Genomic DNA, 13,624 nt, shown 5'->3' on the forward strand with positions numbered 1-13,624 from the left:
CCATTAATATAATAGAGAGAGCAGCTTCAGCTGCCTGCAGGAATGGCTCAAGACTCATAATCATGGGTGATTTCAACCATGGAAAGATAGACTGGGAGAATGGGGACCCACATGGTGGTGCAGATACGTGGCGAGCTAAACTCTTGGAAGTGGCAACAAGGAATTTTCTGAGCCAGCATGTCAAGGAACCCACAAGAATGAGAGGCAATGATGAACCAGCTAGACTCGACTTAATATTCACCCTGAATGAGTCAGAAATAAGGGAAGTCAAAGTTGAAGCCCCATAGGAATGAGTGACCACAGTGTACTGACCTTTGAGTACTTGGTGGAGGTAGGGATAACCTATCCAAGGATGGGAGTGGAGGGGAAAAGACTGAATTACCGAAGAGGAAAATATGACGAGATGAGGAACTTCCTCAGGGGAATACCATGGGAAACAGAACTTAGAGACAAGAATGTGCAGGTCATGATGGATATTGTCACCCAAAAGTGCCAGGAAGCTGCAGACAGGCTTATCCCCGTCCAAAAGGAGAAAAACGAAAAACAACAGAAAAACCCATGGTTCAACCAGGAATGTAAGGTAGCGAAACAACTGAGTAAAAGAACATGGAGAAACTACAGAAATAACAGAACACCAGAGTGCAGGGAGAGATACCAGAGGGCCAGAAATGAGTACATCAGAGTGAGGAGGGAAGCAGAGAGACAGTTTGAAAATGACATCGCGAGTAAAGCCAAGACCCAACCAAAGCTGCTCCACAGCCATATCAGGAGGAAAACAGCAGTGAAGGAACAAGTGATGAAGCTGCGGAAAGGGGAGAACAGATACACAGAGAATGACAAGGAGGTGTGTGAAGAACTCAACAAGAGATTCCAGGAGGTCTTCACAATAGAACAAGGAGAAGCCCCTGCACTAAATGAGGAGGCGGCAAACCAAGCAACCTTGGAGGAATTTGACCTCACCAGTGATGAGGTCAAAAGGTGTCTGCTGGAGCTAGATGTGACAAAGGCTGTTGGGCCTGATAGAATCTCACCATGGATACTAGAGGAAGGTGCAGAAGCACTAAGTGTGCCACTCTCTATGGTGTATAACAGGTCACTGGAAACAGGAGACTTACCAGAAAGTTGGAAGACAGCTAACGTGGTCCCAATATACAAAAAGGTGACAGGCAAGAGGCACTGAATTACAGGCCAGTTTCCTTAACTTGTATACCATGCAAGGTGCTGGAAAAGATCGTGAGGAAAAGGCTCGTAGAGCATCTGGAGGGAAATAACTTTGTAACGCACCACCAACATGGGTTCAGAGATGGTAAATCGTGCCTCACAGGTTTAATAGAATTTTATGACCAGGCAACGAAAATTAGGCAGGAAAGAGAAGGGTGGGCCGACTGCATTTTCCTGGATTGCCAAAAAGCCTTTGACACAGTACCCCATAAAAGGCTGTTAAAAAAGTTGGAGCAACAGGCAGGAGTAAAAGGGAAGGTGCTCCAGTGGATAAGGGAGTACTTAAGCAACCGGAAACAGCGAGTAACGGTGAGGGGGAAGACGTCAGAGTGGCGAGATGTCACCAGCGGAGTCCCACAGGGCTCAGTACTTGGACCCATCCTGTTTCTAACATATGTGAACGATCTTCCAGAGGGTATAGACTCATTCCTCTCGATGTTTGCTGATGATGCAAAAATTATGAGAAGAATCAAGACGGATGAAGATAGACAGAGACTACAGGATGACCTGGATAAACTGGAGGAATGGTCTAGAAAATGGCTGCTGAAGTTCAACTCTGGAAAGTGTAAGGTGATGAAATTAGGCGAAGGGAGCAGGAGGCTGAACACAAGGTATCATCTGGGAGGGGAAATCCTGCAAGAATCAAATCTGGGGGTTGATATCACACCGAACCTGTCCCCAGAGGCCCACATCAGAAGAATATCATCAGCGGCATATGCTAGACTGGCCAACATAAGAACTGCCTTCAGAAACTTGTGTAAGGAATCTTTCAGAACCCTGTATACCACTTATGTAAGACCAATCCTGGAGTATGCAGCTCCAGCCTGGAGTCCATACCTAGTTAAACACAAGACAAAGTTAGAGAAGATTCAGCGGTATGCCACCAGGCTCGTCCCGGAACTGAGAGGATTGAGCTACGAGGAAAGGCTAAAGGAGCTGAACCTCACATCCCTGGAAAACAGAAGAGTAAGGGGAGATATGATAACCACCTACAAAATTCTCAGGGGAATTGACAGGGTGGACAAAGACAAACTCTTCAGCACGGGTGGGACACGAACAAGGGGACACAGGTGGAAACTTAGTACCCAGATGAGCCACAGAGACGTTAGAAAGAATTTTTTCAGTGTCAGAGTAGTTAATAAATGGAATGCACTAGGAAGTGATGTGGTGGAGGCTGACTCCATACACAGTTTCAAATGTAGATATGATAGAGCCCAGTAGGCTCAGGAATCTGTACACCAGTTGATTGACAGTTGAAAGGCGGGACCAAAGAGCCAAAGCTCAACCCCCGCAAGCACAATTAGGTGAGTACAATTAGGTGAGTACACACACACACACACACACACACACACACACACACACACACACACACACACACACACACACACACACACACACACACACACACACACTTATGTTATCCCAAGTTCTTTCCCAAGAGGTAGACAAGAGGAGCTCCAGCATATTTCAACAATCCTAAGTATTGTAGTACAGGATGATGATAGTGAGTAGTGTTCCTGAGAACATAAAGGTATAGTGCTTTTGAAAAATAGGTGAGATAACAGGAATGTGCCAAGGCAAGTGAAAAATTGGATGTGAAAAAGTTGCCCTAGTGTTTCCAGTGCAGAAATGGAAAGCTGAGTGCAAAGACATTGAAGATGCTCGCCGGCAAGAGGAAATACAAAACAGACCTTGATTTTTCTGGATTCAATGAAGAAAGCATTGATATAACCAGTCTATACAACAAGTTGGTAAAATTAGATACTATAGTGAACTCTCATGTAGAAATAATTAGTAAATTGAAAGAAAGTAATGACCATTTAAATAGCAAAGTTGTATGTCTTGAGGGTTTAGTGAAAGACTTGTGCAAGGATAAGAATCAATTGGAAACAAATTGCAAAGCCATGGAAGAAGAAAATATACTCCTAAAAATAGCTATAGAAGAAGTTAAACTAAATTTATACATAAATGACTACAAAAGGTTAGGTAAGGAAATTACAAACAGGAGAAACAGCTTTTGTCAGCACAGATGGAGGAAGTTACACAGGGAATAGAACAGTGCAAGAAAGATATGCAACTCACCTATGCACAAGTGGCCAAGGAGAAGGAAAAATTGAAGAAGCAGTAAAGGAAATCAAACACTGCAGCAACCAAGATAAAACAAACATTAGGCTGGAAGTGAGAAAAGAATTGGCATCTAACCCGAGGTTGGTGCAAAATACAGTTGATCGAAGTAAGTCCCTGATAATTTTTGGCTGCAAAGAAATGGAGATAACATCTAGGTCAGAAAGAGCTGTAGAAGAAGCAAAAGTAGTAGATAAAATTGTTGGCCTCGTGGAAGGTCTTACAACCATAGAGAATGTGTGTGACTACAGGAGAACAGGCAGATATGTAAAAGGAAAAGATCGACCTTTGAGGATCACCCTAAATGGTGCCAAACAGATGGAAGAAGTACTAAGGAATGCTATAAAATTACAAAGTGATGAGGATGGGAAAGTGTGGTCGTTAAGACGAGATCTTTCAAAAGAAGATAGGGAGAAGCTGAAACTGAACCTCGCCGAGGCAAAACGTTTAAATGAAAGCAGGAATGAAGAAGAAATCAATTTTTTTTTCTACAAAGTGATAGGCGTAGACAGACCAGTAAAGTGGTACATAAAGGCAAACCAACAAAATCATTAGAGAGAGGGGGGGAGTGAAAAATAAGAAGAGGGGGAACAAGTTCCTGAAGATTGCATATACCAACATAGATGGAGTAAGAGCGAAGATACTGGAGTTATGTGATGTAATACAGCTGCAGACACCAGACATTGTTGCACTCACGGAGACAAAACTTGAAAATGTTATTTTAAATGAGGTCATATTCCCAAGGGGCTACTCAATTTGAAGACGGGACAGAAAAATTAGGAAAGGCGGTGGCGTTGCTGTGCTGGTGAAAGAACACCTAAAGGTGAACGAAATAATGACTGCCAATCCACAAGAAGTTGACATAATAGCACTAGTGATCTGCAATGAGGATGATAAGCTAATGATCACAAATGCATATAGTCCACTGCCAAGCAGCACATGGTCAAAGGAGGAGCTAGATAGTAAACGAGAAGGTCTTATAACAATAATGAGACAGATCATAGCGAGAGCGAATAACGATAGATCACGACTGTTGATAGTCGGCGACTTCAACTTGAAATCCATAGACTGGGAAGCGTATGAAGCTAAAACAGAAGATTTTTGGACCTGTAAATTTGTAGACCGCATCCTGGAAACATTCTTGTATCAACATGTTAAACAAGCTACGAGGATGAGGGAAGGGGACGTTCCCTCCATGCTAGATTTGATATTTACCAGAAGGAGAAGAAATATTTGACATTCAGTACTTCCTCCCTTGGGTAAAAGTGACTATGTCTTTTTGGGAATAAAGTATGCAATGCGTTATAATCTGGAAAGAAAATAAGAAGGTTGATGCAATTGAAAAACCTGACTTTAGGAGGAGGACATTATGGCAACCTTAGAAAAAATTTAGTGAGTATAATTGGACAGACTTGTTGCTAGGCAAGGAAGTAATGAGATGTATGTCAAGTTTTGTGAAATATATGATAAAGGCACAAAAAAAAAATTATACCAAAACAGAGATGCAGAACTAGGAAACAGGATTGGTTCAACAGAAATTGCGAGAGGGCCAGAGACCAAAAGACACAAAAATGGAATCAATACAGGAAAGAGGCCAAACCCCCAAACATACCAGCGATACAAAGATGTGAGAAAGAACTACACGGTAGTGAGGAGAGAGGCAGAAAGAAATTTTGAAAAAGGAATTGCAGACAAATGTAAAACAGAACCAGGTCTATCTATAAAGTTCATGAACGACAAATTGCAGGTAAAGGATAATATTCAGAGGTTGAAAATGGGAAATAGATTCACGGAAAATTAAAAGGAAATGTGTGAAACATTAAACGAAAAGTTCCAAAGTGTGTTTGTACAAAATTAAATCTTCAGGGAACCAGACACAATAAGAATTCCAGAGAACAACATAGAGCAATAGAGGTGTCTAGAGACGAAGTGGAAAAAAATGCTCAAGGAGCTAATTAAGAACAAAGCAGTTGGTCCAGATGGAGTTTCACCATGGGTTCTGAGAGAATGTGCACCTGAGCTCAGCATTCCACTTCAACTGATTTTTCAGGCATCCCTGTTTACAGGAGTTGTAGCTGAATGTGTGGAAAAAGGCTAACATAGTTCCAATCTATAAAAGTGGAAGCAGGGAAGACCCCTTTAATTATAGACCTGTATCATTGACAAGTGTGAATAGTCAAAATATTGGAAAAAATAATTAAATCTAAATGGGTAGAAACACCTGGAGGGAAATGATATAATATCAGACAGACAGTATGGTTTTCGATCTGGAAGACCCTGTGTATCGAATTTACTCAGTTTCTATGATCGAGCAACAGAGATATTACAGAAAGAGATGGTTGGGTTGACTGCATCTATCTGGACCTAAAAAAGGCTTTCGACAGAGTTCCACATAAGAGGTTGTTCTGGAAACTGGAAAATATTGGAGGGATGACAGGTAAGCTTCTAACATGGATGAAAAATTTTCTGACTGATAGAAAAATGAGGGCAGTGATCAGAGGCAATGTATCGGACTGGAGAAATGTCACAAGTGGAGTACCACAGGGTTCAGTTCTTGCACCAGTGATATTTATTGTCTACATAAAAGATCTACCAGTTGGTATACAGAATTATATGAACATGTTTGCTGATGATGCTAAGATAATAGGAAGGATAAGAAACTTAGATGATTGTCATGCCCTTCAAGATGACCTGGACAAAATAAGTATATGGAGCACCACTTGGCAAATGGAATTTAATGTTAATAAATGCCATGTTATGGAATGTGGAATAGGAGAACAATAGGAATAGGAGAAATCTTTAAAGAATTCTGATAAAGAAAGAGATCTAGGGGTATTTTAGATAGAAAACTATCACCTGAGGACCACATAAAGAATATTGTGTGAGGAGCCTATGCCACCCTTTTTAACTCCAGAATTGCTTTTAAATACATGGATGGCGATATACTAAAGAAATTGTTCACGACTTTTGTTAGGCCAAAGCTAGAATATGCAGCGGTTGTGTGGTGCCCATATCTTAAGAAGCACATCAACAAACTGGAAAAAGTGCAAAGACATGCTACTAAGTGGCTCCGAGAACTGAAGGGCAAGAGCTACGAGGAGAGGTTAGAGGCATTAAATATGCCAAAACTAGAAGACAGAAGAAAAAGAGGTGATATGATCACTACATACAAAATAGTAACAGTAATTGATAAAATCGATAGGGAAGATTTCCTGAGACATGGAACTTTAGGAACAAGAGGTCATTGATTTAAACTAGCTAAACACAGTTGCCGAAGAAATATAAGAAAATTCACTTTCGCAAACAAAGTGGTAGACGGTTGGAACAAGTTAGGTGAGAAGGTGGTGGAGGCCAAGACCGTCAGTAGTTTCAAGGCGTTATATGAAAAAGAGTGCTGGGAAGACGGGACACCACGAGCGTAGCTCTCATCCTGTAACTACACTTAGGTAATTACACTTCGGTAATTACACACGCACACACACACACACTTGTGGAAACCTGGAGAGATCTGAGCCAGAAGGTTGTGGGAAACTCTCAAGTAATTTGCTATAACTCATCATATTCTAAAGTAAGGCTTTATGTTCATTGTAATATATTTATAAGACTATTATTTCCCCACAAAATAGCTGTCGAAAGTGGAGTAAGCCTCAAGAAGGTTAAGCTCAATAAACAACTGTTCCGGCGGCTTGTCGAAGGTCCGCCTATTTGCCTCGATACTCTTTTCCAGTTTAATTTTAAAATTCAATTTTGTCTTTGCGTTTACGGCTACGGCGGGTAGGTGATTCCATGGGTTTATAACCCTGTAGGTAAAAAAGCATCTCCAGTTCTCAGTCCTGCATTGTGGCTTCTTGAGCTTGAATCCGTTGCTCTTTGTGTTACATTTACATTAAGAAAAGTGTCCTCGTCTCTCTCTTCCTCCGCGCTCTACGCATCAGCGACCCTCAGTTTCTTGATTCTGAAATTTCCTTTATCAACAAATCATTCTCTCGCCTTGGTTATTCTTTACATTTTATCAACTGTGCCTATTCGCAAGTTAAACGAAATTTCTTTTATCCTAAACCTGCTTCCTACACTACTAGCACTGTGCTCTGCCTTCCCTTCATATCTGAACTCAAACTCTTACTAATACCTTTCGTCCTCTTGACATAAATCTCGGCTTTCGACAAACTAACACTCTTCGTAATAATCTAGTTCACACTGCTCCTCCTGCTTCTAATGCTGCTGGTGTCTACTCTATTTTCTGTTCGTCTTGTCCTCTCCAATACTTTGGTGAAACTGGCCGTACACTGAATGACAGATTTAAGGAACACAAATAAAGTGTTAAGTCTTCAGACAAAAACAATGTTTTTTTTCTGTCATGTTAGGGATTATAATCATCCTATTGATAGGCCTTTCTCTAAATAATCTTTCCTGACTCTACTCTTCACAGACGCTGTCTTGTCGAATCGGCTCTGATACACAACCTACCCAACATGAACCTGAGTTCTGGCTTTGTTGCTGTTGAATCTTCCCTTTCTCAGTATATACTCAAATGTTATGAACTTTCTAACAAACGTTACCTAACATATACCTACCTATCCTTTTAACTTTCTTATTCTTTCTCTTGTTTTCTCTTACTTATTCATATTATAACACCCTTTATTACACCTTATCTTTCGTATCTTTTGCCTTGCTCTCATCTTCCTCTAAGATGTTCCGTCTCCTCACCTCTCTCTTGCCTACTTGATGCCCGTGCCTCCCTCATCTCATCACAATAGACTTAATAATGGTCCAGGACGGGCCGAAATGTCGTCGTCGTCGTCTCTAATTTCTAGTGTGTCGTTTGGTCAACAATATCAGGTTATACCTTCTATTAAGGATTACACATATGTGTTAACATTGAATAAATGCAGATGCATTGTGCATCATTACTACCTACAAAGTGTAGCTGTCGCTTGCTACCTACAAAGTGTAGTTGTAGCTTCCTACCTACAAAGTGTAGTTGTAGCTTACTACCTACAAAGTGTAGTTGTAGCTTCCTACCTACAAAGTGTAGTTGTAGCTTACTACCTACAAAGTGTAGTTGTAGCTTCCTACCTACAAAGTGTAGTTGTAGCTTACTACCTACAAAGTGTAGTTGTAGCTTCCTACCTACAAAGTGTAGTTGTAGCTTACTACCTACAAAGTGTAGTTGTAGCTTACTGCCTACAAAGTGTAGTGTTATCTTGCTACCTACAAAGTGCAGTTAAAGCTTGCTACCTACATAGTGTAGATGTAGCTTGCTGCTTACGGAGTGTAGTTGTAATATGCTAGCTGGCCATAGTTACGATACTTTAGGCCAGTGCTGGATATAGCTACGATAATTTACATTGTGTTGGACACATTTACGATACTTTAGATCAGAGTGTTGGCCATAGTTACGTTACTATGGGCTAGAGTGTTGCCCATAGTTACTTTACTAAGGGCCAGAGTGCTCCCCATAGTTACGTTACTATGGGCCAGAGTGTTGATTACAATGTCGTTACCTTGAGCCAGAGCGCTGGCCACAGTGGCCAACGAAACACTGGCCAGCAGCAGCAGGGTAGATGACGTTGGACCCTTCATGTTGCCACGTCCTTCCTTGTCGGAGTCCGTCAAGACACTGAGACACTCCCCGTTGACGGCGCTTTAGTACCATAACTGGAGTTGCCTACTTGTGAGTTCCTTGTATAATTATGTTTCTTCGGGTTCTTGCTCGGGTTGGGAGAGTCGTCCTCGTGGCCCCTTGGTGGCCGTCCCAGCTTTGTTTTCAGATGCTGCTTGATCGGTGTCCGAACCCCGGGCATTTCCCGCGGCGCCGCCTCTTTCGGCAGGTCGGGCTGGTTCGGCCTTCTCCTCGGCTCTTCGCATCTGGTCTTTTGACTCCGTTGTCAAAAGTTGGTTGATGCGTGGCTTCGTTGATGGTGTCCCACCTACGAGCTTCGTCTCGGCGACCGTATGAAGTTTCCTGGCGTTTATTTTCACCATTTTCTTGCACTTCGTAGGTTGTCTTCCTTTTTGCATCGGGTTGTCTTGTCCTTTCTTGTTTTTTTAGGACCATCATTTGATGCTTCTTACTGTCGCCTCGTATCGTGCTGCACTGGCGGAGCCACTCCAGCTTGCATTCAGGGTGGACATTACATCAGCCCACGTTCCATACACTTTCTCGTGGTTTGTTTCACCTCCGGCCTGCTCATGCGCCGCTTGAGCCGTCCTGCTCCTTGGTCAGGGTGCTCTTATCTTTCCTCTCCTCGGTTTGTGGTAGCCCCTTCGGTTCAAGATTGTTTTTCGACTGCCCTGTTTTTGCTGGCATTGGCCTCTGGGGGTCGGGTTGGAGAGCTTCCGGCTCTCCTCCAGCGCAGGGGTTTCTGCTCTTTTGGTACTGGTGGTAGGTTTGTACGTTCGCAGCCTTCTCCGACTTTTCTGGCGAAGGCAAAGACGGCTGCTTTCCAGAGGGGTCTTTGGGTTATTGATGCTTGGTTAGTTCGGCCGGGTGTGCATCATGTGTTGTGTTAGTTGCGAGTCTTCACCGTTACCTGCGTACCTCGGTTGTGGTGGCTGGGGATGTGCTTTGGGTTGATCCGGTTTCCCTCATTCCCTGTTCCAGGGCTCGGGTCTCCCAGGTCGTCCGCAGGGTTGTTCAGTGTAAGAAGCCTGTGGTCTATACTCGTGCCCATGCCGTTTGCAGCTTTGGCTGCCGTGTTTGGTAACAATTCTTTGACTCTTATTCGGGCAAAGGGATTTGGAGGTCGTACAGGGTCCTAGCCGCTCATTATTTTGTGAGCGTGTCTGCTCCTGGGTGTTCTTGTGTTGCTGTGGGTCGCAGGTTGCAGCCTGTTGTCTCGTCTGCGTGTTGCGGATTTTGTGGTGGCCGCCTCCCGGGTCAGCCCTTTCTTTTCCTTCTCTTTGGGTATGTAGTTCCCGGAAGCCGTAGGGGCTCCCCTCAGAAACCAGCGTTGAATGTAATGAAATGCCATTTTCTGGGTGAGCCCCAGAGGCTCCCTGGCAACCCTCCCTCCCACCGGTCGGTGGTTTTATCGCGTTTGTTGATGCTTAGCTTTCGAACTGGAGTGCAATGCAGCCGGCACAGTGAGGTCTGGGCCACACCCCCTCCCCCTCTCGGGGATGGGAGGGCTGTGCGGACCAGCTGCACGACGGTAGTGTGTTAAGTTTGCTTGTTTCCTTGGGATTGTAGGGAGTTCTACCTCTCTGTTCGGTTTTTGTTGTTATCTTCTTACCATGTGGGTTTGTTTTGTATGCCTACTTTTCTGACTGCCTAACCCCGGTCGATGGCATATAAGGAAAAACCCCAACCACAGGTTTTTTTCAAGAGCCATTGCTTCCTGAAACCTCTCTGAAGGAGCCAGGTTCTGGCTCATGGTCCCTGGTAGGTCTGAACTCCATAGCTAATGTCCCGGTCTAATATAACATACATTAGCCCGATAACCTCCAGGGAGCCTCCGGGGCTCACCAAGAAAATGGCGTTTCATTACATTCATCGCTTTTTTTTATTATCAGCCTCTGAACTGGATGGTGGAGCAGCCAGCACGAGGGGTCTGGGGCCCTCTTCCTCTGGAGGAGGGGACGGCTGCATTGCAGCAGTAGTGACGTTTGCTTGTTTTTGTTTAGAATTTCTGCTTCTCAGTTCGATTTTTAGGTAGCAATTTTACCATATGGGGTTTGTTTTGTTATGCCTACCTTTCTGGGTGTCAAACCCCGGTAGATGGCAGAATGCTTCCAAATACATGCGGGTTTCCATAGGTCATTGCTCCTCGTGCCTCTGTGATGGTGCCAGGTTCTGGCTCGTGGTCCCCAGTAGGCAGAACTCCAAATTGACTAATGCCATGATCTAATATAAATATATATATATATATATATATATGTCGTAGCTAGTAGCCAGAACGCCCTTCTCAGCCTACTATGCAAGGCCCAATTTGCCTAATAAGCCAAGTTTTCATGAATTAATTGTTTTTCGACTACCTAACCTAACCTAACCTAACTTTTCCAGCTACCTAACCTAACCTAACCTATAAAGATAGGTTAGGTTAGGTTAGGTAGGGTTGGTTAGGTTCGGTCATATATCTAAGTTACTTTTTACTCCAATAAAAAAAAACTGACCTCATACATAATGAAATGGGTAGCTTTATCATTTCATAAGTAAAAAATTAGAGAAAATATATTAATTCAGGAAAAGTTGGCTTATTAGGCAAATCGGGCCTTGCATAGTAGGCCGAGAAGTGCATTCTGGCTACTAGGTGCGACACATATATATATATATATATATATAAATATATGTCGTACCTAGTAGCCAGAACGCACTTCTCAGCCTACTATGCAAGGCCCAATTTACCTAATAAGCCGAGTTTTCATGACTTAATTGTTTTTCGACTACCTAACCTACCTAACCTAACCTAACTTTTTCGGCTACCTAACCTAACCTAAACTATAAAGATAAGTTAGGTTAGGTTAGGTAGGGTTGGTTAGGTTCGGTCAAATATCTACGTTAATTTTAACTCCATAAAAAAAGTTGACCTCATACATAATGAAATGGGTAGCTTTATCATTTCATAAGAAAAAAAGTAGAGAAATATATTAATTCAGGAAAACTTTGCTTATTAGGCAAATCGGGCTTTGCATAGTAGGCTGAGAAGTGCGTTCTGGCTACTAGGTACGACATATATATATATATATATATATATATATATATGTCGTACCTAATAGCCAGAACGCACTTCTCAGCCAACTATTCAAGGCCCGATTTGCCTAATAAGCCAAGTTTTCATGAATTAATGTTTTTTCGTCTACCTAACCTACCTAACCTAACCTAACCTAGCTTTTTTTGGCTACCTAACCTAACCTTACCTATATATATAGGTTAGGTTAGGTTAGGTAGGGTTGGTTAGGTTCGGTCATATATCTACGTTAATTTTAACTCCAATAAAAAAAAATTGACCTCATACATAGAGAAAATGTAGCTTTATCATTTCATAAGAAAAAAATTATAGTAAATATATTAATTCAGGAAAACTTGGCTTATTAGGCAAATCGGGCCTTGAATAGTAGGCTGAGAAGTGAGTTCTGGCTACTAGGTACGACATATATATATATATATATATATATATATATATATATATATATATATATATATATATATATATATATATATATATATATATATATATATGTCGTACCTAGTAGCCAGAACGCACTTCTCAGCCTACTATGCAAGGCCCGATTTGACTAATACGCCAAGTTTTCATGAATTAATGTTTTTTCGACTACCTAACCTACCTAACCTAACCTAACCTAACTTTTTCTGCTACCTAACTGAACCTAACCTATAAAGATAGGTTAGGTTAGGTTAGGTAGGGTTGGTTAGGTTCGGTCAAATATCTACGTTAATTTTAACTCCAATAAAAAAAAATTGACCTCATAGATAATGAAATGGGTAGCTTTATCATTTCATAAGAAAAAAATTAGAGAAAATATATTAATTCAGGAAAACTTGGCTTATTAGGCAAATCGGGCCTTGCATAGTAGGCCGAGAAGTGCATTCTGGCTACTAGGTACGATATATATATATATATATATATATATATATATATATATATATATATATATATATATATATATATATATATATATATATATATATATATATATGTTTCATTGAATATGACCGCATATTCTGTATTTATTATTTTCTGGTTTAGGGCTTCTATCCCTCTAACTATTTTCTTAGCATCAGGGCTTAATTGGAATAGGAGTTCTCCAAAACTCATTTTCGTACTTTTAAGGTGAAGAAAAGAAGTGATTTACTATAGAGTGTATTACACTTATTTGTATAATTTGCACGACGTTTCGAACCTCCATGGTTCATTCTCAAGTGAACAGATCTTACAATACAAGTTGATTTTATACCCGCATTAGGTCAGGTGATAATACAATGAAGGTGAAAAACATGGGGGGATACATAAGGGATAAACATAGGGGCTGCAGAAGGCGTATTGGCCCATACGAGGCATCTCCTATCTAAACACAAAGATTAATCCAGTGTAATTGGCCTGTTATGTTGGACATTGTCTTCTGTGTTGGCATCGATATGTTCTTGTCTTGTCCTTACTCTCATGGTGGGTAGAGTAAATAGTTCCGTGATTTGGGTGTTCATGGTAGGTCGCTCTATTCTTATGTGAATTGCCTCAAGAATTTGTAATCTTCTTGAATCTTGGGTTTTGTCTATTATGCAAGTATTCTTGTTCAACATTTCTCTTGTTAGAGTAAT

The sequence above is a fragment of the Procambarus clarkii genome, chromosome 23 (assembly GCF_040958095.1).
Source record: "Procambarus clarkii isolate CNS0578487 chromosome 23, FALCON_Pclarkii_2.0, whole genome shotgun sequence".
NCBI lineage: Eukaryota > Metazoa > Arthropoda > Malacostraca > Decapoda > Cambaridae > Procambarus > Procambarus clarkii.